The 26209-nt window shown below is 34.4% G+C and overlaps 2 long non-coding RNA genes across 6 annotated transcripts in view; both read left to right on the top strand.

Annotated features, from left to right (window-relative positions):
- The window catches only part of LOC123538690 (uncharacterized), a 42818-nt gene that overhangs the window by 4773 nt on the left and 11836 nt on the right, over positions 1 to 26209 (top strand). For 4 of the 5 annotated variants that reach the window (XR_008368455.1, XR_008368453.1, XR_008368451.1 and 1 more), the window contains 4 exons: positions 500 to 581; positions 18967 to 19492; positions 21103 to 21230; positions 22856 to 23213. This is a non-coding gene — a long non-coding RNA (uncharacterized LOC123538690). The remainder of the gene's footprint in view (positions 1 to 499; positions 582 to 18966; positions 19493 to 21102; positions 21231 to 22855; positions 23214 to 26209) is intronic. The other variant, XR_008368452.1, reaches the window with a different exon arrangement.
- On the top strand, positions 2174 to 8281 carry LOC123522818 (uncharacterized). The gene is made up of 3 exons (XR_006681007.2): positions 2174 to 2699; positions 6464 to 6656; positions 7336 to 8281. It is a non-coding gene; the product is annotated as an uncharacterized LOC123522818 (long non-coding RNA).

Here is a 26209-nt window from a genome sequence, read left to right as displayed (position 1 = left end):
CCCTGATTGGTTATCCAGATATGATTGTACATATAATAAATATAGCATATATTTGAATTAAAATATAAATGTAGAGCATGGCCACGAAATAAACAGAGAAAAAATGTTTATAAATCAGTTTAATATGAAATATGTTGGTGTGAAATCATGTCTTATTCATGCAATTGACACTTCCTATAGGACGTTCATGGTAAAAGTACACTTCTTTATAAGCAAATGTATGTATATGATAAAAAAGGTCGAAAACTTCAATTTTTCGAGACATTCATAATATTATTATGGATAGAGTGTATTATGTGAAGTGGAATAATTATTAAATCTGGAACCACGCTTGTACAGTTTTTTTTTGGAAGTTAGACTCTCGCGATATTTTGAAAAATTTTTTTTAAAGGTAATTATGTTTTTCTCTATCTTACTTAATTGCTGAATTACAAGAGTAATTTATATTTCTTGTTGCCATGCTTATTTACAGTACTTATTCCATTCCATTTTCATTCAGTTTGAGCTGCAAGGTGAAGCAGGAAAATGGTGTCAAGTTTGAAGACAAGCCAAAGATGCAGTCCTGGATTTTCCTTGGAAAAGTATGAAGAATGTCTGTGAAAAAAGTGGCTGTGTTCATTTGTAATCCAGATATGAATGTACAAATAATATATATCATTTGAATGAAAATATTAATATAAAGCATGGCCACAAAATAAGCAGAGAGATGTGTGTAGATGAATTTACTATGAAGTATGTTAGTATGAAAATATGTCTTATGCATGCAGTTGTCACATACAATAGTAACACTTTATAAGATTTGATAAAAGTACACTTCTTTGTAAGTAAATATATGTATATGATAGAAAAGGTCGAAAACATGAGTTTTTGGGAGACGTTTATAATATTGTTACAGATTCAGTCTATTATCTTAAATGGAATAATTATTGAATCTGGTACCACTCTTGGGTAGAGCATGGGAACAAAATAAGCAGAGAATGGATTTGTACAAATGAATTCAATATGAAACAATTGTTCATGTAAAAATATGTCTTATTAATACAATGAACATTTGCTATAGTTTAACTTGATTAGAAGTGGTAAAAGTACATTTCTTTGTAAAAATGTATATATGATAGAAAAGGTCAATAGACTGCCAATGACAACTGACTTTATGTGTCGTTCATATGTATAGTCAGCGATTGATTGGACTTAATTATGAAGCAAGGAAAGATCATCAAAATGTTATAAAAAGTGACATAATTAAAAAATGTTAATTATTAGAATTGATACTTTTGTGGGGATGGGAATCTCTGTCCTGTCTATACTATTTATTCCAATTCATCCTATCCAATTCCAACTTGACCCTGCCCATCCCATTTCTGATTGGTTACCCAGATATGATTGTATAAATAATGCATAATATAGCATACTTGAATTAAAATATTAATGTGGAGCATGGCCAGAAAATAAGAAGTGATAAAATGTGTATAAATCAATTTAATATGACATATGTTAGTGTGAAATCATGTCTTATTCATCCAATTGACACTTTCTGTAATCAAACATTATATGAAGTGTTAATAGTACACTTCTTTATAAGTAGATGTATGTATATGATAGAAAAGGTTGAAAACATGAATTTTTCGAGACATTCTTAATATTATTATAAATAGTTTATCTGAAGTGGAATAGTTATTCAATCTGGAAACACACTTGTACAGTTTTCAGAAGTTACACTCCAACGGTATTTTGAAAAGTCTGGAAAAAGAATTGTTTGAAAGGTAATATGTTATTCTACTTGGTACATATATGCAGAATTACAGGAGTAATTTATATTTCTTGTTGCCATGCTTATTTACAGTACTTATACCAGTTCATTTTTTTCTTCAGTTTGAGCTGCAAGTTGAAGCAGGAAAATAGTGTCCGGTGTCAAGGCAAGCCACAGAAGCAGTACTGGATTTTCCCTGGAAAAGTATGAAGAATGTCTGTGAAAAAAGTGACTGTGTTCACCTGTAGTATTAAAAGTGAAGAAAGAACATAAAAAAGTTAATCATTGGGATTGATACTTTTTGTGGGGGTGGGAATCTGGTCCGCGTTTCATGGAGAGTCTTAAGTTAGTCCTAGGTCCTAGGACCTAGGACCAAAATAAGGATGGAATAGGATTGCACTTAAGACCGTTTCAATAAACAATCTTATCTTTAGTCACAGACTTAGTCCTAACTTTTGACTTAGGACCAAATTGTACTCTCGAATTGAAGTTAAAAAATATAGCGCACGCGCTGTTTGCCGCAATATGTCATTCGTCTGCGACAAAATAAGGGAAGCGCCGCAGGAAAGCTACAGAACAGATCGGACTCTGAATACCTTGTTCTTACAGAGGCTGTAAAGATCTTTCTCCCAGTAAGAAGGAAAAACATGCTCCTTTTGTTACCAATAGCGCTTAATGGAGTGTCTGGGAGTCGGTGGTTGATCGGTAACTTTTGACATTTCTGTGTTAATTTTTCTTTCGTATAGACTTTAGTCATATTTAACAAGGGAAGCAACTAGATTTTGAAAAAAGCGGAAATATTTTTATGATGTTCAATTCCGGAGGAAAATCAGATTTAATTAAGAGTTGGCTGCATGATGTGTCAGTCATGTAACCGGCATATTCATCTATGTGCAGAAGTGATGGCTGGATACAGAATTATTTATTAGTTGGACAACAGTGAATACAGGTAACTGTACCATTAACCGGATATATATGCACCAATGGTGCAAGAATCAGCAGTGTGTCTACATTAATTTACTACAGACTCTCGGGATATTGTTAAGATCTAGCTCGGGGAAGAAAAATTTTGATCGGGTGAGACAAGTGAATAATTCCAGTAGAGGAGAAAATTACCAAAAAAAAGTGTCTAGGGGTATGGATCAGTACCTAACCTATAGAATCTTTACTTATTATATTGCTTTGGTTACTAGTGTCAGTGCACAAGTGTCCGTTTGGAGGATACTATATTTTATCTTTAAAACCAGGAGATGATTTCAAATGTTTGCTCTCGTATTTTTCTCATCAATTTAAATACATTGAATGTGACAGGAAACAACTTTAGTCTTTAACAAGTAGAATCTTACAGATTTATAATTCTTCAATCCCGAGGAATTTGTACACCGTAATTCTTTTTATTCTCAGGACTGAAGAGTTCAAATATTTATCTGAACGTTTTCTTTAGTAATCAAGTCATGAATTGTTGAATTTGTTTTACTGCATGGGTAAATAAATAACATGACTACTGGAAATCGCTGTTATAATTTCATATTCAATAGATATGCATCAAATCCGTGCGAGATTAATTATATATAAAATATTTACAAAAAACGCCAACTTTTATGATAACTAATAATTGAGCCGCACCATGAGAAAACCAACATAGTGCGTTTGCGACCAGCATGGATTGAGACCAGCCTGTGCATCTGCGCAGTCTGACCAGGATCCATACTGTTCGCTAATGGTTTCTCTAATTGCAATAGGCTTTGAAAGCGAACAGCATGGATCCTGGCAAGAATGCGTGGATGCGCAGGCTTGTCTTGATCCATGCTGGTCGCAAAGCCACTATGTTGGTTTTCACATGGCGAGCTCATATTAACTTTCCCCAGTAATTACCTTATACAAATTAGAAATACAGTACGTAATATTACATGTATATTCGTTACCGGGCCCCTAGCCACTTCCTTGCAATTTCTTTGGAAACGTTCATAACCAAGAAATACCAAATGAACTGACACAAATAGAGTAAACAAATCTGATATTTTATTATGTTTTGACAAGTCCTTTTCTTTAATATTTTGGACAGGAAGATCATGGTATATGTTTTCCACACATTTGTTGACCATTATGAGAAACAAAATTAAATGAAGATTTCACAAACAATTCCTTCTACTTGTGTTTTGGTAACTGATTACATCATTTTACATGTATGAAACAAACTGTTCCTCAGGCGAAATAACAGTACAAGTGGATTGCATAATTATGCCTTTTTATATCTTTTTTTTTTTTAAATAAATTTTAATTTTTAGCTCACCTGTCACAAAGTGACAAGTCGAGCTTTTGTGATCGCGCGGTGTCCGTCGTCCGTGCGTGCGTGCGTCCGTAAACTTTTGCTTGTGACCACTCTAGAGGTCACATTTTTTGTGGGATCTTTATGAAAGTTGGTCAGAATGTTCATCTTGATGATATCTAGGTCAAGTTCGAAACTGGGTCAAGTGCCTTCAAAAACTAGGTCAGTAGGTCTAAAAATAGAAAAACCTTGTGACTTCTCTAGAGGCCATATATTTCACAAGATCTTCATGAAAATTGGTCAGAATGTTCATCTTGATGATATCTAGGTCAAGTTCGAAACTGGGTCACGTCCGGTCCAAAACTAGGTCAGTAGGTCTAAAAATAGAAAAACCTTGTGACCTCTCTAGAGGCCATATATTTCACAAGATCTTCATGAAAATTGGTCAGAACGTTCACCTTGATGATATCTAGGTCAAGTTTGAAACTGGGTCATGTGCCTTCAAAAACTAGGTCAGTAGGTCAGATAATGGAAAAACCTTGTGACCTCTCTAAAGGCCATATTTTTCATGGGATCTGTATGAAAGTTGGTCCAAATGTTCATCTTGATGATATCTAGATCAAGTTCAAAACCAGGTCACGTGCGGTCAAAAACTAGGTCAGTAGGCCTAAAAATAGAAAAACCTTTTGACCTCTCTAGAGGCCATATATTTCATGAGATCTTCATGAAAGTTGGTCAGAATGTTCACCTTGATGATATCTAGGTCAAGTTCGAAAGTGGGTCAAGTGCCTTCAAAAACTAGGTCAGTAGGTCAAATAATAGAAAGATCTTGTGACCTCTCTAGAGGCCATATTTTTCATGGGATCTTCATGAAATTTGGTCTGGATGTTTATCTTGATGATATCTAGATCGAGTGTGAAAGTGGGTCACGTGCCATCAAAAACTAGGTCAATAGGTCAAATAATAGAAAAACCTTGTGACCTCTTTAAAGGCCATATTTTTCATGGGATCTGTATGAAAGTTGGTCTGAATGTTTATCTTGATGATATATAGGTCAAGTTCGAAACTGGGTCAACTGCAATCAAAAACTAGGTCAGTAGGTCTTGAAATAGAAAAACCTTGTGACCTCTCTAGAGGCCATACCCTTGAATGGATCTTCATAAAATTTTTCAGAATGTTCACCTTGATGATATCTAGGTCAGTTTTGAAACTGGGTCACATGCCTTAAAAAACTTGGTCAGTATGTCAAATAATAAAAAAAACCTTGTGACCTCTCTAGAGGCCATACTTTTCATGGGATCTGTATGAAAGTTGGTCTGAATGTTCATCTTCTTGATGATATCTAGGTCAAGTTTGAAACTGGGTCAACTGCGGTCAAAAACTAGGTCAGTAGGTCTAAAATTAGAAAAATCTTTTGACCTCTCTAGAGGCCATATTTTTCAATGGATCTTCATGAAAATTGATCTGAATGTTCACCTTGATGATATCTAGGTCAGGTTTCGAAACTGGGTCACGTGCGGTCAAAAACTAGGTCAGTAGGTATAAAAATAGAAAAACCTTGTGACCTCTCTAGAGGCCATATTTTTCATGAGATCTTCATGAAAATTAGTGAGAATATTCACTTTGATGATATCTAGTTAAAATTCAAAACAGGATCACGTACCTTCGAAAACTAGGTCAGTAGGTCAAATAATAGAAAAACCTTGTGACCTCTCTAGAGACCATATTTTTCAATGGATCTTCATAAAAATTGGTCAGAATTTTTATCTTGATAATATCTAGGTCAAGTTCAAAACTGGGTCACATGAGCTCAAAAACTAGGTCACTATGTCAAATAATAGAAAAAACGACGTCATACTCAAAACTGGGTCATGTGGGAAGAGGTGAGCGATTCAGGACCATCATGGTCCTCTTGTTTTTTTTTGTCAAGTTATTTCAAATACATTACTCATTGACAGGTTTGTTGCACTTGTTCATCTTTTATCAATGATTTATATTACAATAAGTGAATCAACATGGAACTCTATATTATTTTGTATTACCCTGTTATTTACATTTGGAAAGAAAATGTAAACTATCGAGTGAAAGCTGGTATTTGTGAACAATTTACAAATGTAGATTGAAGTGTTAGATGAACACTGATTTAGTATTATTTGATATTTCATTTGCAACAAAATGAAAGATAAAAATAACCCAAAATACATGGAAAAAGGAAGTCCATACTCCTAGACAATCTTTTACAAAAAAAGCTGACATGCTGATTTCTGGCATTGTTTGCATTCATTTGCTATTATGATTTTCCTTAGTACCAAAATATTAATGTAATTTAAAGATTGATATTGCTGCTTATAAATGGAATTTATTAAGTAGATACTAAAACCCCAAGACTTGTTACAAAACAATTTTCAGACAAACTGTTAACATTTTTATTTTGTTTATATTAGGTCACAGCATGCTGATAGAGATCCTCAGCTCATATGGTAGCCAGGGTTTAGCAGTGAGCTGACTCAAAAGATGCCATTTAGTGATTTAATGTGGATAATCCATTCAGATCATTCACCAATGATGTACAACACTGATGGAACTGAAGGCAATACTTGCACTGACAGTCAGGGCTGGTTATTTAAAGTATATATAGTATGTATTGATCAACTTACTCTTAATGTTTCCTGTATTTGTGAAATTATAATACCAAACCATGCTAGATTTTAATTTTGCTCAAAGGAAGTTAATGGGAAGAACATTAAATAGAATTATCATGATCATGCTGGCAAAAAGTAGTGAAACCCCATAATTAATTTTAATGGAAGAACTTCATTCACAAGCTTTTGAATGTGGTCAGTTTGATTTTGACCAAGTGATGGCTTCAGTGGTTTGAAAATTTAACATCTGATACTTTATATTACTAGCTCAGAAGATAGAGCACTAGACTATGAATCAAAATGCTACAAGTTTAATCCCTTGGCTATATGCATCTATTCTCTTAAAACTGAAACTGAAATGTTTTCAGCTTCAGTTTCATTCTCTTAAACAGTTTGAGAGAATAACATGTCTGAAGTCTTTCATCCTCCATTTCTTTCTCATTTACAGTGGTGACTTGTCAGTATTGTTACTGTAAATAGCTACTGTCAAAGAATGACAGTAAATATAGGAACACTTAATAGGTTAACTGAACACCATTACATAGCTGAAATACTGTGGCAAAATTGAATTGTATTTAAACAACAAAAAAAAGAAATTTTGCAAGTGAAAATACATACCAGAAATAAATTTAATGATAATATACTATTTTGTTACATAGAAGAATCCTTTTCAGATTAGATGTACCTCCTGATGTACCTCCTTAAATACGAGATTTCTGCCATGTGAAAGGAGCAAGTTGAAAGAAGCACTGTTGGAGATGGGGTCCATGAACCTTATGTATACAGCTATATGAACAAGGGCTGGAACAAAGCAGACAAGACTGGACTTTTAATTGTTAATGAATATTTTAAGTTGTATTGTATGTCACCAGTATAATAGGGTTATTATAAAAGTAGTTAGATCTTGGATGTGGTATTTGGCTTGGAGTGCATTTTGCCAGACCTGGAACACACGAGGCCTGCAAGCGCAAAGTCTGACCCGCTGTGGTAAAATCGCCAAAGGCCTAATACAACCTCCCAGATCAAGCTACTGTTATAATCGTACTTTAATTCTTTATCTCCATGTACTAAAAATCATTTCACAAAAATACCCTAGCGTTACAGGCGATATATTAAATTTGGTACGCCTTTAAAGTTTAAATTGATGTTGTTGTTCTTGTTTATACACAATTGATTACCGTGCCTTGTTTACATGTGGGATTTATTGTTTGAAAATGAAATAAAAATGTTTAAAATGAAAAAGAAAATGTCTATCAAAAGCTTGCACTTTTATGTTAAGGGAGTAGTGACAGGAAATTTTCCATTTTTTGTAGCTCAACCTGATCACAAAGTGCTCAGGGGTGAGTAATTGTTGTCACTCATTGCATGTCTATCCGCCCGTCCATACTTTTCTTAACCTACATCTCTTAAATCATTTGGTGGCAGGCAGATGATGAAACTTGGCTTGGATGTCCTCTGGATATTCCTGCCTTTCCCTAGGGAAAAACCTTGTCTAAAGTACTGTAACTATTATGACGTCATAAACTATATAAGTTTTGTCAGGAAAACACAGATCTATTTGCCTCCATGATCTAATTTTAACGTGATGAGCAAGAAAAATTATCTAACATGTCTGCATGTGTAAGACTATAAGATTCTTTCACTGGTTATAGGTGCAGATGGGTATTTCCGGCCTCGAGGGTAACTGTTTATGCGGTAACGAGGTTCCTACCGAGTTACCGCCTAAACAGTTACCCAAGAGCCGGATATTCCCATCTGCACCTATAACCAGTGACAGAATCTTTTTCTTGCATACCGATATCAAGATATAATAATAAAAATAAAATCAGTTGAACGGCTTTCTTTTTAGAACTATTTCTTGTAGCAGCGTATTTAAACAAATCGCGGGAAATCAACGTCCGTAAACAGGAAAGACGTCATGACGTTTCAAAGACAAATAACAATGTTTAGTCCCGGTTTTGTTTTATCAGTTTCAGCGTAACGTTGTGAATTTTTGATAAAATAACGTGTTTTGAATCGAGAAATATACTATCAGGAACAAAGAGGAACTGTCAAGGTATTGGATTTTTATTCCGTTTTTCGAAATAAAATATAAATAACTACATAAATCTTCTACATGTATGTAGTTCGTAATACGTCATTTAAAGCACGAGAGTCATCTTACACCCCGGGGTGTAAGATGGATTTTTCCAGCACCGGTAAAAATACCGGAAATCCCCGTCTGGTATGCAAGAAAGCTGTTTCCCTATCCTCGGGACAGCTCGGATAATGCTTGGTTTTTCATTCCACACTATCCCTCGTGGTATAGAAAAACCTGTCTTACATCGGCAGGCATGTAAGATCCTTATAGTCTTGTTATGCATATTATTGGTATGCTCAGCTTCAGTGCTTTTCAGTGAAGTTCTATTGATTTGTTATATTTTATCTTGTTTATACTACTTGCTGTAAACAATTAGGCTGAATTTCACCAAATCTCGCAAGTGATTAGTGTGGAGCAAAGTTGTGCATATTATCTTCATGTTCTAATAAATAATTTTTATCAGAGTCATGACCCTTGATTTGTCAGAATCTTTGATCTGTGCTACTTCTCCTATATCACACTAAGGGTTAAAATGGCATTTTTAGACATTTTTTGTTTTTATTAGCTCACCAGAGCCAAAGGCTCAGGGTGAGCTATTAGGATCACTCACCGTCCGTCATCCGTTGTCCGTAAACTTTTACTTCAAACAACATCTCCTCATTAACCGCTAGGCAAATTTCATCCAAACTTCACAGGAATGTTCTTTGAGTGAAGCTCTACAAAAATTGTTCAAAGAATTGAATTCCATGCAGAACTCTGATTGCCATGGCAACCGAAAGGAAAAACTTTAAAAATCTTCTTCTCAAAAACCAGAAGCCCTAGAGCTTAGATATTTGGTGTGAAGCATTGCCTAGTGGACCTCTACCAAGTTTGTTCAAATCATGACCCCAGGTCAAAATAGACCCCGCCCCAGGGGTCACTTGATTTTACATAGAAAAATCTTAAAAAAATCTTCTTCTCGAAAACCAGAAGCCCTACAGCTTAGATATTTAACATGTAGCATTGCCTAGTGGATCTCTACTAAAGTTGTTCAAATCATGACCCCGGGGTCAAAATTGCCCCTGCCCCAGGGGTCACTTGATTTTACATAGATTTCTATAGGAAAATCTTCAAAAAAATTTCAAATAATTCTGATTCTTCAAAAACATTGCTGCCAGGGGGCGTGGTAACTTTTTCCTTCATGTATACGGTACTTGTCCAAATTATTGCCTTAAGGTAAAAAAATGGCCACGCCCCTGTGTCTGACATGTACTTATTATAGGCTTTTATATTAGAAACTTTGAAAAATCTTTTTCTCTGAATCAATAATAGCTAGAGCCTTCATATTTGGGGCGTGTAATATCAGTTTTGTAATGTCTACTGCAATTGTTCAGATTATTGCCCTAGGTTCAAAAGTGTGTTTGACATGTGTATAATATAGGCTTGCACAGAAGAAACCTAACTCTGATTTATACAAACACACTTGTACAAAGGTGAGCGCTTTAGGGTCAATGACTCTTGTTATTTATTAAAGATTATTGTCATAAAAACAAGCTGAAATTTATTAACTTCTAGCCCCAGTTTCACAAAAACTTTATTAATTGCTTAGCTATGTCTGTTATTTTAGATGCATGTTTTTGCCCTTTATGTGTCTTCAATGTTGACTTTCTTAGCTCACCTGAGCCAAAGGCTCAGGGTGAACTATTGTGATCGCTCACCATCCGGCGTCTGTCCACACTTTCCTTTAAACAACATCTCGTCCTAAACCACCAGGCCAATTTTGATGAAACTTCACAGGGATGTTCCTTAAATGGTCTTCTTCTTTAATAACTGAATTTTATACAGAACTCTGGTTGCCATGGCAACTGAAAGGAAACACTTTAAAAATCTTCTTGTCAAAAACCACAGGGCCAAGGACTTTGATATTTGGTATGTAGCATCATATAGTGGTCCTCTACAAAGATTAATCAAATTATCCCCCTAGGGTCAACTGTGGCCTCGTCCCTGGGGTCACATGGTTTATAAAGACTTATATAGGAAAAAACTTTAAAAATCTTCTTGTCTGAAACCACAAGACCTAGGCCTTTGATATTTGGTATGTAGCATTGCCTTGTGGTCCTCTATTAAGATTGTTCAAATTATGCCCCTAGGGTGAAAAGAGCCCCAGCCCCGGGTACCAAGTTTTACACAGACTTATGTAGGAAAAACTTTAAAAATCTTTTTGTCTGAAACTGCAAGGCCTAGGCTTTTGATATTTGTTAGCATTGCATTGCCTAGTGTCCTTTACCAAGATTATTCAAATTATGCCCCTGAAGTGAAAAGAGGCCCCGTCCAGGGTGTCTCATGTTTTACAAAGACTTAAAAAGGAGAAAACTTGAAAATCTTCTTGCCTGAAAATGCAAGGCCTAGGCTTTTAAACATTCATTTTTTAGCTCCACTATTCAGAGAAAAGGGGGGCTATTCTACTTGCCCCGTTGTCGGCGTGAGCTTTCTTGGTTAATGTTTTTCGGCAACCTTTATTTTTCTGTCATATCTTTGTTACTATAATATATCTTACTGTAACTTCACATAAACATTGTCCTGCATACAGACAAAGTGTGTGCAGGGGCTGGGCCCATTATACATAAGGTCAAGGTCACCAAGGTGTTATACTTGGGTTATTTTTAAGGTTAAAGTTTTTCGGCAACCTTTGATTTTCTGTCATCTCTTTGTTACTATTGCTTATGTCTCACTTTTAGTTCACATAAACATTGTCCAGCATACAAACAAATTATGTGCAGAGGCTGGGCCAATTATACATAAGGTCAAGGTCACCAAGATGTTATACTTGGGTTATTTTTAAGGTTAAAGTTTTTCGGCAACCTTTGTTTTTTCTGTCATATCTTTGTTACTAATGCTTATATCTTACTATAACTTCACATTAACACTGAAGAATGTGCAGGGGCTGGGCCCATTATACCCAAGGTCAAGGTCACCAAGGTGTTATACTTGGGCTATTTTTAAGGTTAAAGTTTTTCTGCAACCTTTGCTTTTCTGTCATATCTTTGTTAATCCCTGCCACAAGTGATGGGGGGTTATAGGAATGGTCTCCATCCGTCCTTCAGTCTGTTCGTTTGTTTTGTTTGTTTGTTTTGGGTTTAATGCCGTTTTTCAACAGTATTTCAGTCATGTAAGTTAGGCAGTTAACCTAACCAGTATTCCTGGATTCTATACCAGTACAAACCTGTTCTCCGCAAGTAACTGTTTGCCCCGTCTGTTCGTGTTTGCTCCATATCTTCTAAACCCCTTGAAGGATTTTCATGAAACTTGGGTCAAATGATCACCTCATCAAGACGATGTGCAGACCCCATGAGTCAGCCTTGTTGGCTCAAGGTCAAAACTCAAGGTCAAAGGTTTGAGCCTTCCATTTTGTGTCCGCTCTATATCTCCGAAACACCTTGAAGGAATTTTATAAAACTTGGGTCAAATGATCACCTCATCAAGACGATGTGCAGAACCCATGAGTCAGCCATGCTGGCTCAAGGTCAAGGTCACAACTTAGGATCAAAGGTTTGAGCCTTCCATTTTGTGTCCACTCTGTATCTCATAAACCCCTTGAAAGATTTTCATCAAACTAGGGTCAAATGATCACCTCATCAAGAACTCATGAGTCAGCCATGTCAACTTAAGGTCAAGGTCACAACTGAAGGTCAAAGGTTTGAGCTCTGTATCTCCTAAACCCCTTGAAGGATTTTCATGAAACTTGGATCAAATGGTCACCTCATCAAGATGTTGTGCAGAATTCATGAGTCAGCCATGTCAGTTCAAGGTCAGGTCACAGCTAAAGGTCAAAGGTTTACCCTTTCACTATCCATAAGTGACGGGGGATTTAGCTGTCTTTCAGACTGCCTTTTTACTATTGCTTATATCTCACTGTAAGTTCACATAAACATTGTCCAGCACACAAACAAAGTATGTGCAGAGGCTGGGCCCATTAAACCCAAGGTCAAGGTCACAAAGTTGTTATACCTGGAATTATTTTCATGTTAAAATTTTTCGAAAGCTTTGTTTATAGACATATCTTTGGTACTTTAAAAGATAATGACTTGAAATTAAAAACATTTCTGTATAATCATCATCTGCATGTGTGTTTACAATCCCCATAACTCTTATTGTATTTTTGACAGAATTATGCCCCTTTCAAACTTAATGTTTTTTGGCAATCTTCGCTTTCTGGATATAACTAGTACAATTTAAGATAAAGACTTGAAACTTAAAATGTATTGGTACCTCCAATTTTTAGGTGTATTTTGACATATCTGTACCTTGTAAGAATTTTTTCTTTTTGTTTTTGGTTAAAGCAGTGGTACTCGGGTGAGCAATATAGAGCCATCATGGCCATCTTGTTTTTTGTTGTTTTTAAGCTTTAGCAAAGAAATTTGTTCAAGCAAGCAATTAAACTCAGATGAGCAATATAGGGTCATCATGGCCCTCTTGTGATATATATCAGAACAGTATATGACTATTTCATACTTAGTATATTAAAACAACAATTCTGAATTTTACAGAAAAGAAAGTATAGAAACAAGAAATATACTTTAGCAAATACTGAAGTTCGAAATATCATATTTTCTTGACTGAAATAAGTATATTGCATACAAACACTACTAACCATAGTATAATTTAGCTAAAAATACATTGTGAAAAAATCCAACATTAAATAACAATAACATCAGCAATAGCAAAATTTTAGAATAACAGACTTAACTAAGTAATTACTAAGTTTTTGTGAAATTGGGGTCTGGTAATTACAATTTAATCAATAGCATTTATAAGTGTCTGATATTTTTCCAAAAATATGAAGTGTTATAATAGTTGTTGAACCAATATTTCAGATCAAATTATGAAATGCCATAATTATAACTGCACAAAACAACACTGTTGTTTAACATTTATAAACTTTGTTATCTTGAATAAATTATAAAAACTATAACATTTTCATTGTCTTTGTATCCATATTTTTCTTTTAAAACCAGATTAAATTTTATGTTTGTATAATATGATTTCTGCCACCTAGCCCACCTTTTACTTTATTATGCAGTTACATCATGCTAATGACCAACTGCTAAAAGTGAAATATCTAATGTCAAAATGGTTAGTAAAATGTTAATTATAAAGTGATAAATGTTAAAAGTTTGTTGCAAAACAGAATGAATGCATCCCTTAAATAGTCATTTGCCATTATTACACAACTTTGTCACCTTTTGATATATAAGAAGTCATTCCCATATTCCCATGTTCATATGACTGATAGAACATGCTATTGCTGTTATTCAGACCAGCAGAACATTGTGTTTTCAAATAATTAAAAGTTACATTCATTAGCCAAAGTTAGGTTAAACAATGTTGGCATAAAGATGCATAAGATAAATTCATAAGACAATTTATTATTTGACATTTAGCACTTTAAACTATGGCATATAACATTTTGCATTTAGAATTTTGCAATGAGTAATTTGGCAATTAGCACACAAGACATACCTGTCTTCCACACACTATGGCCTTCCATACAATTCAGTGTTTTGTGAATATCAAGTTTGTGTGTCTGTGTTTGGGTGTAAATGTAGTGCCTTTTTCGACAATTTCTCAGTCATATAAATGACAGTCTACTTGCAGCAGTGATGCAATGCTGAACTTTATAGTTCTGCCTCATTTGAATATCAAACCATAGACAGGTGACATGATACCCCAACCAATCACATTATTCTGACACCGGGCTAACCAGTCCTAGTACTATTTTTAGCTCATCTGATGTTTTGAAAAAAAAATGATGAGTTATTGTCATCACTTGTTCACCATCATAAGCTGACTCAGTACATCAAGAAGCATAACTCCATCCTGCTTTTTGCAAGAATTATTGCCCCTTTTGGACTTGGAAAATCAGTTTTCTTGGTTAAGTTTTATGTTTAGGTCAGCTTTTCTCCTAAACTATCGAAGCTATTGCTTTAAAACTTGCAACACTTGTTCACCATCATAAGCTGACCCTGTACAGCAAGAAACATAACTCCATCCTGCTTTTTGGAAGATTTATGGCCCCTTTTGGACTTAGAAAATATCAGATTTCTTGGTTAAGTTTTATGTTTAGGTCAACTTTTTCTCTTAAACTATCAAAGCTATTGCTTTGAAACTTGCAACACTTGTTCATCATCCTAAGCTGACCCTGTACAGCAAGTAACATATCTCCATCCTGCTTTTTGCAATAATTATTGCCCCTTTTGGACTTAGAAAATGATTCTCTTGGTTGAGTATTATGTTTAAGTAACTTTTCTCATAAACTATCAATTTTGAAAGCTATTGCTTTAAAACTTGCAACAGTTTTTCACCATCATAAGCGGACGCTGTACATCAAGAAACATAACTGTATTTGGTACGTGACCAGGGATCATACCCACAACCTTCCGCACTTGAAGCGGTTGAGGCAATATAATGTCAAGTACAGGACTTGATAACAACAAAAGGGAGATTTTGTGTAGTTAACAGTTAGCTCAGTCGGTAGAGTACTCGCCCTGTAAGTAATAGATCCCGGAGTTTGATCCCCAGACTAAATGCACATTTTACGCATAATGTGGGACCGTAACTTATGTTGTCCTAGATCATAATTACCTTGTTGTCTGTCACATTAGAAATTCAAGGGCGAAATTTATATAGCGGGGAAGTGTATCATGGTATCGGACTTGCACTTTACTTGTATGCACTTTCATTTAATATTCTCCATTTATTCTTATATGGGGGCTACCATCAACCTTTTTTAAAATCCTAACAGGAAGTGCTTACCAGTAAAGTGCATTGTAGAAGAATTTGTGTAGTCAGTCATTTAGTGCAGTTGGTAGAGCTCTCACCCTGAAAGCAAGGATTCCAAGGTTCGAGACAGAAATTGACTCCGCATTTTCTCACCCTGTTACAGTAAGTTGTGAAATAGAAAAATCATAATTTTGTTGCATAATAAATGGTATTAGCATAAGTATAACTTGTGACATAATAACAAACAAGTCACAATACATCTTTTTTCTTATTGTTTCTTTTTTATTGACATTTCGGTACGAGTGTTTTTGGTACGAACCACATGAATATTAAAACGTCTACTATAGTTGGTCAGTGTAATCTTCAAAGGTTTGTAGTATTCAGGCAATAAAGAAACATCTTACAAACATTTAAAACGTTTGAAACTGTTGTTCTTGTTGCAAGTAAATTGCTGAATTTGTTTAAATATCGTAATCAATGTCCTTAGCAACAGTCGGCCATTTTAGTTTTATTTGGATTACTGCCCTTGAAATTAAAACAACTACCGGCTCTGCCAAAACTTTGGCACCACACATGTTTAATGATTATACGGGCCGTGTTATACACAAAACTTAGCACCGACTACGGCGGTGGCGTATTTTAGCATTGATTACGGCGGTGGTTTATACTGTACTGTCGAACAATCGCGATTTTGCTTCTTTGAGAAATACTTCTAGACAGTCCAGCCATTGTCTCGAGAAACCCGAGAAAAATCGCAGGGCGCAAGTTTAGATTTTTAGAGAAATATAATCAAGATTTTTTCTCGGACAAATACCATGAAGGCGGCCATCTTTGATTTCGGAGTGTTTTTGTCTTAAGACTATCCTAGGACTATCGTAAGACTGCTCGATAGCAGTCCTAGACTTAGGATCGATTTTGGTCATAAACTTAGGACTAAAAATTTGGGACTGTTTTTATGACTTTCTTTGAAACGCAAAATTGTCACAGTTTTGGTCTTAAGACTGTTTTAAGACTTAGGACTCTCCATGAAACGCAGCCCAGTTCCTTCCCATCAGTCCTAACCCCATTTCATCTTGACCCAGCCCACACCATTCCTGATTTGTAATCCAGATATGAATGTACAAATAATATATATCATATTTGAATTAAAATATTGATATAGAGCATGGCCACAAAATAAGCAGAGAGATGTATATAGATGAATTTAATATGAAATATGTTAGTATGAAATTATGTCTTATGCATGCAATTGACACAATAGTAACACTTTATAAGAATTGATAAAGGTACACTTCTTTGTAAGTAACTATTATGTATATGATAGAAAAGGTTGAAAACATGAGTTTTTGGAGATGTTTGTAATATTGTTATTATGGATTCAGTCTATTTTCTTATATGGAATAATTATTGAATCTGGAACCACTCTTATGTAGAGTATGGGAACAAAATAAGCAGATAATAGATTTGTATAAATGAATTCAATATGAAATAATTGTTCATGTAAAATATGTCTTATTAATGCAATGAACATTTGCTATAGTTAAACTTGATTAGAAGTGGTAAAAGTACATTTCTTTGTAAAAATGTATATATGATAGAAAAGGTCAATAGACTGCCAGTGACAACTGACTTTATGGGCCGTTCATATGTATAGTCAGCGATTGATTGGACTTCATTATGAAGCAGAAAAGGAATATAAAAGTGCAATAGAAAGGATTTAATATGAAACAAGGAAAGATAATTTAAATGTTATAAAAAATGACATAATTAAAAATGTTAATTATAAGAATTGATACTTTTTGTGGGGATGGGAATCACTGTCCTGTCTATTCCAGATCCTTCCCATTCATCCTTTCTGATTCCATCCTGACCCTGCCCATCCCATTCCTGATTGGTTGTCCTGATATGTTCATACAAATAATATATAATATAACATACCTGAATGAAAATATTAATGTAGAACATAGTTGCATTAAAAGCAGAGAAAAGATGTAAATAGATAAATTTGATATGAAATATTTTTATGTGAAAATATGTCATATTCATGTAGTTGACACTTTTTTTCTATAGTCACACTTTAAAAGGATACTTCTGTATAATGTGTATATGATGTTTATATAGAATTTAGAATGAAGAAAGAACATAAATTGTTAATAATTGAAACTGATACTTTGTAGGGGATGGGAACATTGTCGAGTCTATTCCAGTTCCTTCCCATTCATGCCTATCCTAAGCCAACCTGACCCGGTCCATCCCATTTCTGATGGGTAATTCGTGTATGATAGTACAAATAATATATGATATAGCATATTAGAATTAAAATATTTATGCTGAGCATGGCCCAAATAAAGGAAGAGAAAATATGTGTATAAATAGAATAATTATGAATATGTTTTATTCTTGCAATTGACACTTACTATGGTAACACTTTATAAAAGTGGTAAAAGTACACTTCTTTATAAGTATATATATTTATGTGTTTGATAGAAAAGGTTAAATACATTTGTTTTTCAAGCTGTTCATATTATTATGGAAACAGTCTATTATCTAAAGACAAAAAGACAAATGATTATTAAATCTGGAACCACACTTGCATGGGCAAATGAAGGTTCATGTACAGTTGTTGAAAGTTACATTCTTGCTGTATTTTGAGAAGTATGGAAAAAGAATTGTTTGATAGGTAAAATACTTTCCTGTGTTTCTGTCATATTTGCTGACCAATGTCAGCATTTAGGGCACAACGGTGACTAAACTTAAAAAAAAACATACCCTATGTTTAACATGTACTAAATACTACTTTATAGATTTGTGTGCTGTACTGTTTGGACGCAGGTGGATTTTCCCTGGGAAAGAATGAAGAATGTTTTCAAGAAGAGACTGTTTTCATTTGTAGTGTTTGAAGTGACAAAAGAATAACAAATTGGTACTTACTGGAATTTATATTTGTTTTGTGGAGTTGGGAATCTCTGTCCTGTCTATTCCTGTTCCTCCCCATTCTGTCTTGTCCCATCCTGACCTGGCCCATCCATTCCTGATTGATAATCTAGAAGTGTTTGTAAAAAGAACATGTTGCATACTTGAATGGAATTGTATACTGAAGTAGTGTTTTAGAATATGGCCACAGAATGTGCTGAAAAAAAGACAGTGTATAAAAAATATTAATAGGAAATATGTTAAGTGTGAAAATGTGTTTTATTTATGCTATGGATACTTAGTTTAGTTTATTATTGTATAAAACTAAAGTGTGTTTCAGGAAAGTATAATTTATAAGTCTATACGAGTTTTGTCAAACATATGGATACAGTTATACAGTATTATACAGGATATAAGATAGAATAAATATTAAACCTGGAATGACATTTGTAGCAATATATAATGGAAAAACTTGGTCTGTTGGGAAAACTATTGGGTATATAAACATTGAATGTAACAACATGACAAGTCTCTTACATTATACTGTTTCTAGAGGCAGAAGACAAAAGATGTTGAATGTGACAGCTGTAAATGCTAGAAATGTAAGCAGTAGGCTACAAGACTGATTTCCAAACCAAACGATAGGCACTGGTATGTATTGTTGTTTATAATTATACTTGTAGTGTTGTTTATAAAAGGTTTCATTGATATGTTGACCTGTTCAACACAGGTAAATGTCAACTTCTCCACTCATATTAGAGATGGGGAATGATTGATTTAAACTTTTAGTTTAGGATTTAACAAATATATTCCATGTAACTTTTACCATGATTTTAGATGTCTAAGTTCAGAAACATTAACTCTCTTCTTAGCAGAAACACACATGGATGAAGAATCAGAAGGCTTAATCAACGGATGGTGAAAATTGTCACATGCTGTAAGAAAAATGCCAGCTGGAAAGATATAATCCCTCACACCACCAGCACCAACTGGGACAGATGGTATCTCAACATATAGTAGATTCATGGTGTTACATCGTAGAGCAGATATAGCTGGTCAAACCATATAAGAATGTTGAGGTAATGAAACTTTATATTAAATTTATTTTTTCATAACGGCCGTTTACATTCGAACTTCTGCAGATAGAGTACACACAATGAACATTTAAACTTTGACCTGCTGCCGGCAAATGATTCTGCCTTTGTGACCAGTGCAGACCAAGATCAGCCAGTGTACCTCCGTGCAGGCTAATCATGGTCTGCACTGTTCGCTATTCAGTCAGTAAATTTTAAGTGAACACCCCTTTGAATCATAAGTGGTACTGCCCAAATTAAATGATTGACCAGTCCATTATAGAAAAAAAAGCAGGGTAAAGGTTAAAGCATATGCCATTGCTAAAAAAAGGTGAAAGTTAACTGTTAAAGTTCTAATGCTAACTGCTACAAAGTTTTTTTTTGCTTTTTTTTTTTTCATTTAAAAACAGAACTACATCAGTTATTAAAAAACTGAATCATTTGATTTGTTCAAATTGAGATCATTCTTTGTCAAATACAGGAACTCTTCGAGTTCAACTTAATTTGAAATACATCATCAATCACATGCATGGACTGTACAGGGTATAGTTCTCTCTCTAGTATGCTGTTAAGGGGGATATTTTGCTGTACAGACTAGAAAGGTACATATATCTGTATTTGTTGTCTATTGGGTGTACCTACTACATTAAGATACAAAAATGGTATGTATACTACGTCTGTGCGAAACAAAATTGTTTGTTTCTGGTATCCGGCTCGGTGAATATAACTGTTTTTGGGTTGATAAATCCTGATATCAACTTATGAAAAAGTCGATAATTGTATAATATTGTCGCTTAAATATTTTTTTCTGCAAATGTCCGAGTGGATAAGAATTGTAAAAATTTCGTCAGGCTTTCTCAGCCACTTTTAAAGTAGATTTGAAACATCTACAACCTCCCTCAAGCGTTTATGAACATAGATTATATGATACTGATTTATAACATTGTAAACTTGATTCCTTGAAACTGCATTTGTTAGATTTTGAAATTTTAATAAAACATAGTTACAATGTCATGTCAAATGTTAAATATAGGTAAGTTACTGCTGCTAAAGTTAAATCTCACTAAAATACTGAAATTATTGAAGGTCCTTGATTTTCACATTTTTAGAAATGGTGGGTTGAAAGCTTTCGTATGTGCGCAAATTGACTTAAAAATGGCATTAATGAAGAGTATTTCTGTGCAATGGCTGCTCACTGCCAACAGCCAGCCAGACCCAAAATTACTTGAGCAGAAAGTTTACTTGGACATCAGCCATAGCTACAAATAGCATACAGTAAAACCTGCTGTTGCCTCTGTTAAGCAGCCAACCTGTCTTAAGCAGCCAGTGTCTCATTTCCCTTCATTCTATAAATGACATGCATTTAGCAGCAACATGCGCTAAACAGCCACTTTTTCCCCACTCTCTTGGCTGGCTGCTTTAGACCGATTTTACTGTCGCTGATTTTAAAGACAATGTCAGCTCTTTTAAAAATGTTGCTTTTTGTAAAAATAGGGTGTTGATGATACCTATTCTGTTTCTGGTAAAGGACAATGAATGCTAGGCAAGTTTTTCAAAAATTATCTTCTTTCCCTGACAAAAAACATTGACATGAACAAAAAAATTCATCACTTCAGACATGGATAGTTGGTTTCCTGTGGAGAAGAATGTATAATTAACACCTGCAGCCAGAGAGTTTGGAGAAATAGATCAGCTCAAAGAACATTGGAGGGGTTTGATGACAATATTGATACAGGTTATGAAGGTAAGTCTGGTATCATTTAACAAGGTTTTTGGTTATTTAAAATACTTGTGCTGCTGTATATTTACTTTACAGTCTGATGGAAGTGTGCACACTATTTTTCAATTTCCGCTAATTGAATGATCAAGTTTAATACATTCTTTTAAGATGAAGAATGCAGTCAAGTGAAATAGTAGCAGATATACAAATAATAATAATACTGTGAAATTCATCATCAGTTTTTGCATTAAGAACACAATTGTGTTGTCTTGATCTCATTTCTTAATTAATAATTTAATATATGCAAGTACCATTTTAAGTTCTTTGTTATTTTTGTAGTATACTTAACTCATTCTGCCCTAAAGCCTTATCTCCACTTGAACTGCTCTGTTTCTCATTCACCCACCTAGGAGGTATATTGATATTGTCAATACAGTAAATTCTAAAACCAACCAAGGGAGTTGAAAAAAGTGGCTGCTTAATGCAGGTAGTTTATAGAATGAACGACCATTTTGGAAAATGAGACACTGGCTGCTTAAGACAGGTTGGCTGCTTAATAGAGGAGACTGTGACAGCAGGTTTTAATGTATACCACTGAATACCTGGAGATATTATGAGATTTGTAGTTTGTTGCTTGGGGTATTTTTGTTAATTTGCGAACATGACATTGTATGATATCAAATTTTAATAGGTATGGAATTGGTACTTAGTTTAATGCAGCTGTGCAATACAGTAATTTTTAGCTTACCTGAGCACAAAGTGCTTAAAGGTGAGCTTTTGTGATTGCCCTGTGTCTGTCGTCAACAGTTAGACTGTTAACACTCTAGAGGTCACAATTTTGGCCCAATCTTAATGAAACTTGGTCAGAATGTTACCCTCGATAAAATCTTGGCCGAGTTCCATATTGGGTCATCTGTGTTTAAAAAACTAGGCCACCAGTTCAAATCTAAGGAAAAGCTTGTTAACACTCTAGGGGCCACATTTATGACTGTATCTTCATGAAACTTAGAATGTTAATCATGATAATCTCAAAGTCCAGTTTGAATCTGGGTCATGTAGGGTCAAAAACTAGGTCACAAGGTCAAATCAAAGGAAAAGCTAGTTAACACTCTAGAGGCGACATTTATGATCATATCTTAATGAAACTTGGTTAGAATGTAAATCTAGATGATCTTTAGGTCAAGTTCAAATCTGGGTCATTTGGGGTCGAAAACTAGGTCACCAGGTCAAATCAAAGGAAAAGTTAGTTAATTAACACTTAGAGGCCACATTTATGACCATATCTTAATGAAACCAACTTGATGATCTTTAGGTGCATATGTCAGGTGAGCGATACAGGGCCTTCATGGCCCTCTTGTTTTTGTTGTTGGTTTTGGATTTAAACTTCACCTCATTTTATATCTTTTTTATTTGGCTTGCTTGTTTAAATCCTGAACTGTACATTTTGTATTTATGATGCTTGATAAGGTTTGTGTAATGTTGTATATATACTGTATATAAACTCAATGTGTAGCCCTTGGAAAATAAAGTCGTTACTTGAGTATAGTGTTGCACTGCAAGCTTAAATTGTGTGATGCAATAAGGTCTCAATTTAGAAATATTATTTGAGCATACGAAAGAAACAGCAATATTTTCTGGTTTATTCAAAGGTGATCTACAATATGATTCTACAACTGCCAATGAACTTCGGTAGAAGAGCTGGAGGGGAGTGGAGTGAGCAGATTGCAGTACAGTCAAACCTGTCTATAAAGACCACCCTTGGGAGAGCCAAATGTGGTCTTTATTGGGAGGTGGCCATTATTCACAGGTTAAGATTATATTGTAAATGTTAACATGGGAAACAAAACATGTGTTCTTTAGAGCCAGGTGGTCTCTGTTCAGAGGTGGTCTTTAACATGGGTTTGACTGTATACACATCAGTGGGAGTGGAACAGGCAGATTTCAATACATACTACATCAGTGGGAAAAGTGCAATGAAGTTCAGCTGTTTCCAGCTTGAAACACATGGTATGATTTGTTTTTAGCTCAACTATTATGAAATATATGGAGAGCAATCCTATTTGATTCAAACTTAAAACAACTGTTCCATATCATCACCCAGATCATTCCACACAAGATCCATAAATCTGGCATCAATATATTATGAATTATGCCCCATTTGTTTCCTTAGAATTTCAGGTCAATTCATGATGCTATTTTTCTCAACTTTCTTGCTGAAATATTTCATGAAGCATACCTAGTAAATGATTAGATGCTGTTCCACTTGAAAGCCCCCCCCCCCACCCCCATGCTAAGCTCAATAGAGAGAGCATAGTATACAGATTGATTAAAGAGTTGTCAGCTTGATACCTGAATTGTGCATATGTTGTCTGTGATGATTTGATCCGCGCCATGAGAAAACCAACATAGTGGGTTTGCGACCAGCATGGATCTAGTCCAGCCTGCGCATCCACGCAGGCTGGTCTGGATCCATGCTGGTCGTAAACCCACTATGTTGGTTTTCCCATGGCGCGGCTCATTTGATAAAAGACAGTGTCTGAAATCATTTATCCTCCACTGCTGATTCATTTGGAGAAGTTGGCAGTTACTTGCGGAGAACAGGTTTGTACTGGTACAGAATACAGGAACACTGGTTATATTAACTGGCTGCCAAGTAACTGAAATATTGTTGAAAAAATGGTGTTGAACCCAAACAAACTCACCACTGGATCTTTGTTACTAAATACATTTTATTCAGACTTGCAGGAGTCTAGGAGTCGTTAAGGTGAGTCTTCACAATTGAATAATCTGAGGTGTTCCTGCAAAGTCATTAAAGAATAGTGTAAAGTCATTAAAGAATAAAGACTAGATACGGAAATGAAAATCATTCAATGAATAGATAGCAGTATGTATGTAAATCTATTACAATGACATGTTTACTTTTCTTTTAAAGTTAAAATACCATTTTAAAACATCTGAGACATTGAATTAATAAAAAAAATGTCTTAAAATCAGCTTGAAATGCTTGGATCTCTTTGCTTATGGGTGAAATTATACCTTAAAATCAAGCAACGGAGCCTATGAATTTTAGTTCACTGTATTATAGGCCATATTTTCAATTACGACTGTGAGAAGTTTCATTATAATTTTCAATTACGACTGTGAGAAGTTTCATTAAAATATAGTATATTGTAGAAAAAATTCTTTATATAAAAATGTTACCAAAATTGTTGTATTTTTCCCCATTACCAAAATTTTCAAATGAATCTAGAAAAAAAAAAAAAAAAGCCAAATTTTCAAATATATTCTGTTTTGGAAAATCAGGCTCTTATAGACACTACAAAAAAATGATCTGCAGAACTACCTTAAAGTCCATAATGCTTTAAATTTTTATCGTAAGAATTTTTCATATTCATGTTCTGCATACTTACATGGTTAGAAAAGCACTACTTTTAATATTGCACATGAACGTTTTTAACTAGATCATTAAAGGGAGGTAATAAAAACAATTGATTCAATAAAAAATTCTAGTATATTTAGCAATATTCAAACTTTTGACTAACTTGAAAGAAATTAATTATCAGAAATGGGATTTAACAAGAAATTAATGTATTTATGTTCATAACGGAAAATGTAGCAGCCACATTTTAAACAAAGACATAATAAGCCTTAAGCATTCCAGTGATAACTTCCTCAGATGTGCTCTTTCACTATCCAGCACTGCAGTAGTTGAGCATGCTGTCTGCTGTGACAGCTGTTTCTTTATATATTTACACATAAATTAAATTTTGCTGTATCAACAAAAACTTTGGTACTCAATGATTTTTGTGATTCATTGTAGAGTTGCCTATTAAAAATAGAAATACAGATTTTATTTAAAGACAGTGAAATTGTAAATTCCCAAAATCATACCTAGTTAGAAAGGTAATTAAGGTGTCACAGTTCCTTATTTGATATGGTTTTATAGCTAGAGCCAGTTGAAAGGCATAAATTTCAAGAAATTTGGCTTTATTCCTGTTCTGGTTTTCACATTTGTTGAACCTTTTGGCCAAAATGCCAAAAAAGATCAATGAAATGTTTCATTTCAGCCAATGTGGACAGCCTAGGAGGTCCTCATCAAGTTGCAGCAGATTCATTAAAAAGAGAAATGGAGTAAGCTGTACTTATTGTGTTCTGCTACCTGCAAAAAAATGGGGTAAGCTTTACTTACTGTGTTCTGTAAAAAAAACCCCAAAAAAACCCATTTCATTTTACAAAAACCCAGAATATTTTTCATCATTGTTATGTGGTAGAATCTTTGCATATAGATCCAAAAGGATTTCACGTCATCAATTCACGATCAATGGGGAGGTTGTACGTTTGATGTCAAAAATGCAGGAAGTTTACCTCCTTTTGAGACACCACTACTAGAGGAATCAAAATTATAAAAAAAAACGGTTTCAAATTTTCTTCACAGTCCAGCTGAAAATACATTTTAGTGAACTATTAAGATAAAAGAATTTGTATACTGTAAAATCATAAATATTCATGAGGGACTATTTTTCGTGGTTGAGTTACTCAACGAAATTTAATCCAAACGTAAGAAGTAAAGGTAAAATTCCCATCCATTTTATGTTCAGAATTTGAAATCCTTGAATCATATCCCCACGAAATTAAAGTTTGGACGAAAAGTCCTTGCTCACGAATTTAATTGATTTTACAGTAATCTGTTTTGTTTGAGGATTATATATGCTGTTATATTTTGTTTCATTGAGATATTTTCTATCCAAGAATCTTCAGATTCTGAAGCACATAATGACATGGTCGACATTATGGAAAATCATGGAGTATGCCCGTGGCCAGACGGATCTTCATCTGTTAGGTACATAATGAAATTTTGATGTTCTTCAGTGTTAATCAGCAACAGACAATTGAGTATTTCTTTTTTTAGTAGGGCTGGGATGATTTAAAAGTTTTGAAACCGGTTAATCATTTGTTTGAAATCGTATTAAACTGGTTAATCAGCTGCTATATTAAAAATACTG

Source organism: Mercenaria mercenaria, chromosome 18, assembly GCF_021730395.1.
Source record: "Mercenaria mercenaria strain notata chromosome 18, MADL_Memer_1, whole genome shotgun sequence".
NCBI classification, from domain to species: Eukaryota; Metazoa; Mollusca; class Bivalvia; order Venerida; family Veneridae; genus Mercenaria; species Mercenaria mercenaria.
This window is presented reverse-complemented; position numbering and strand designations above follow the sequence as displayed.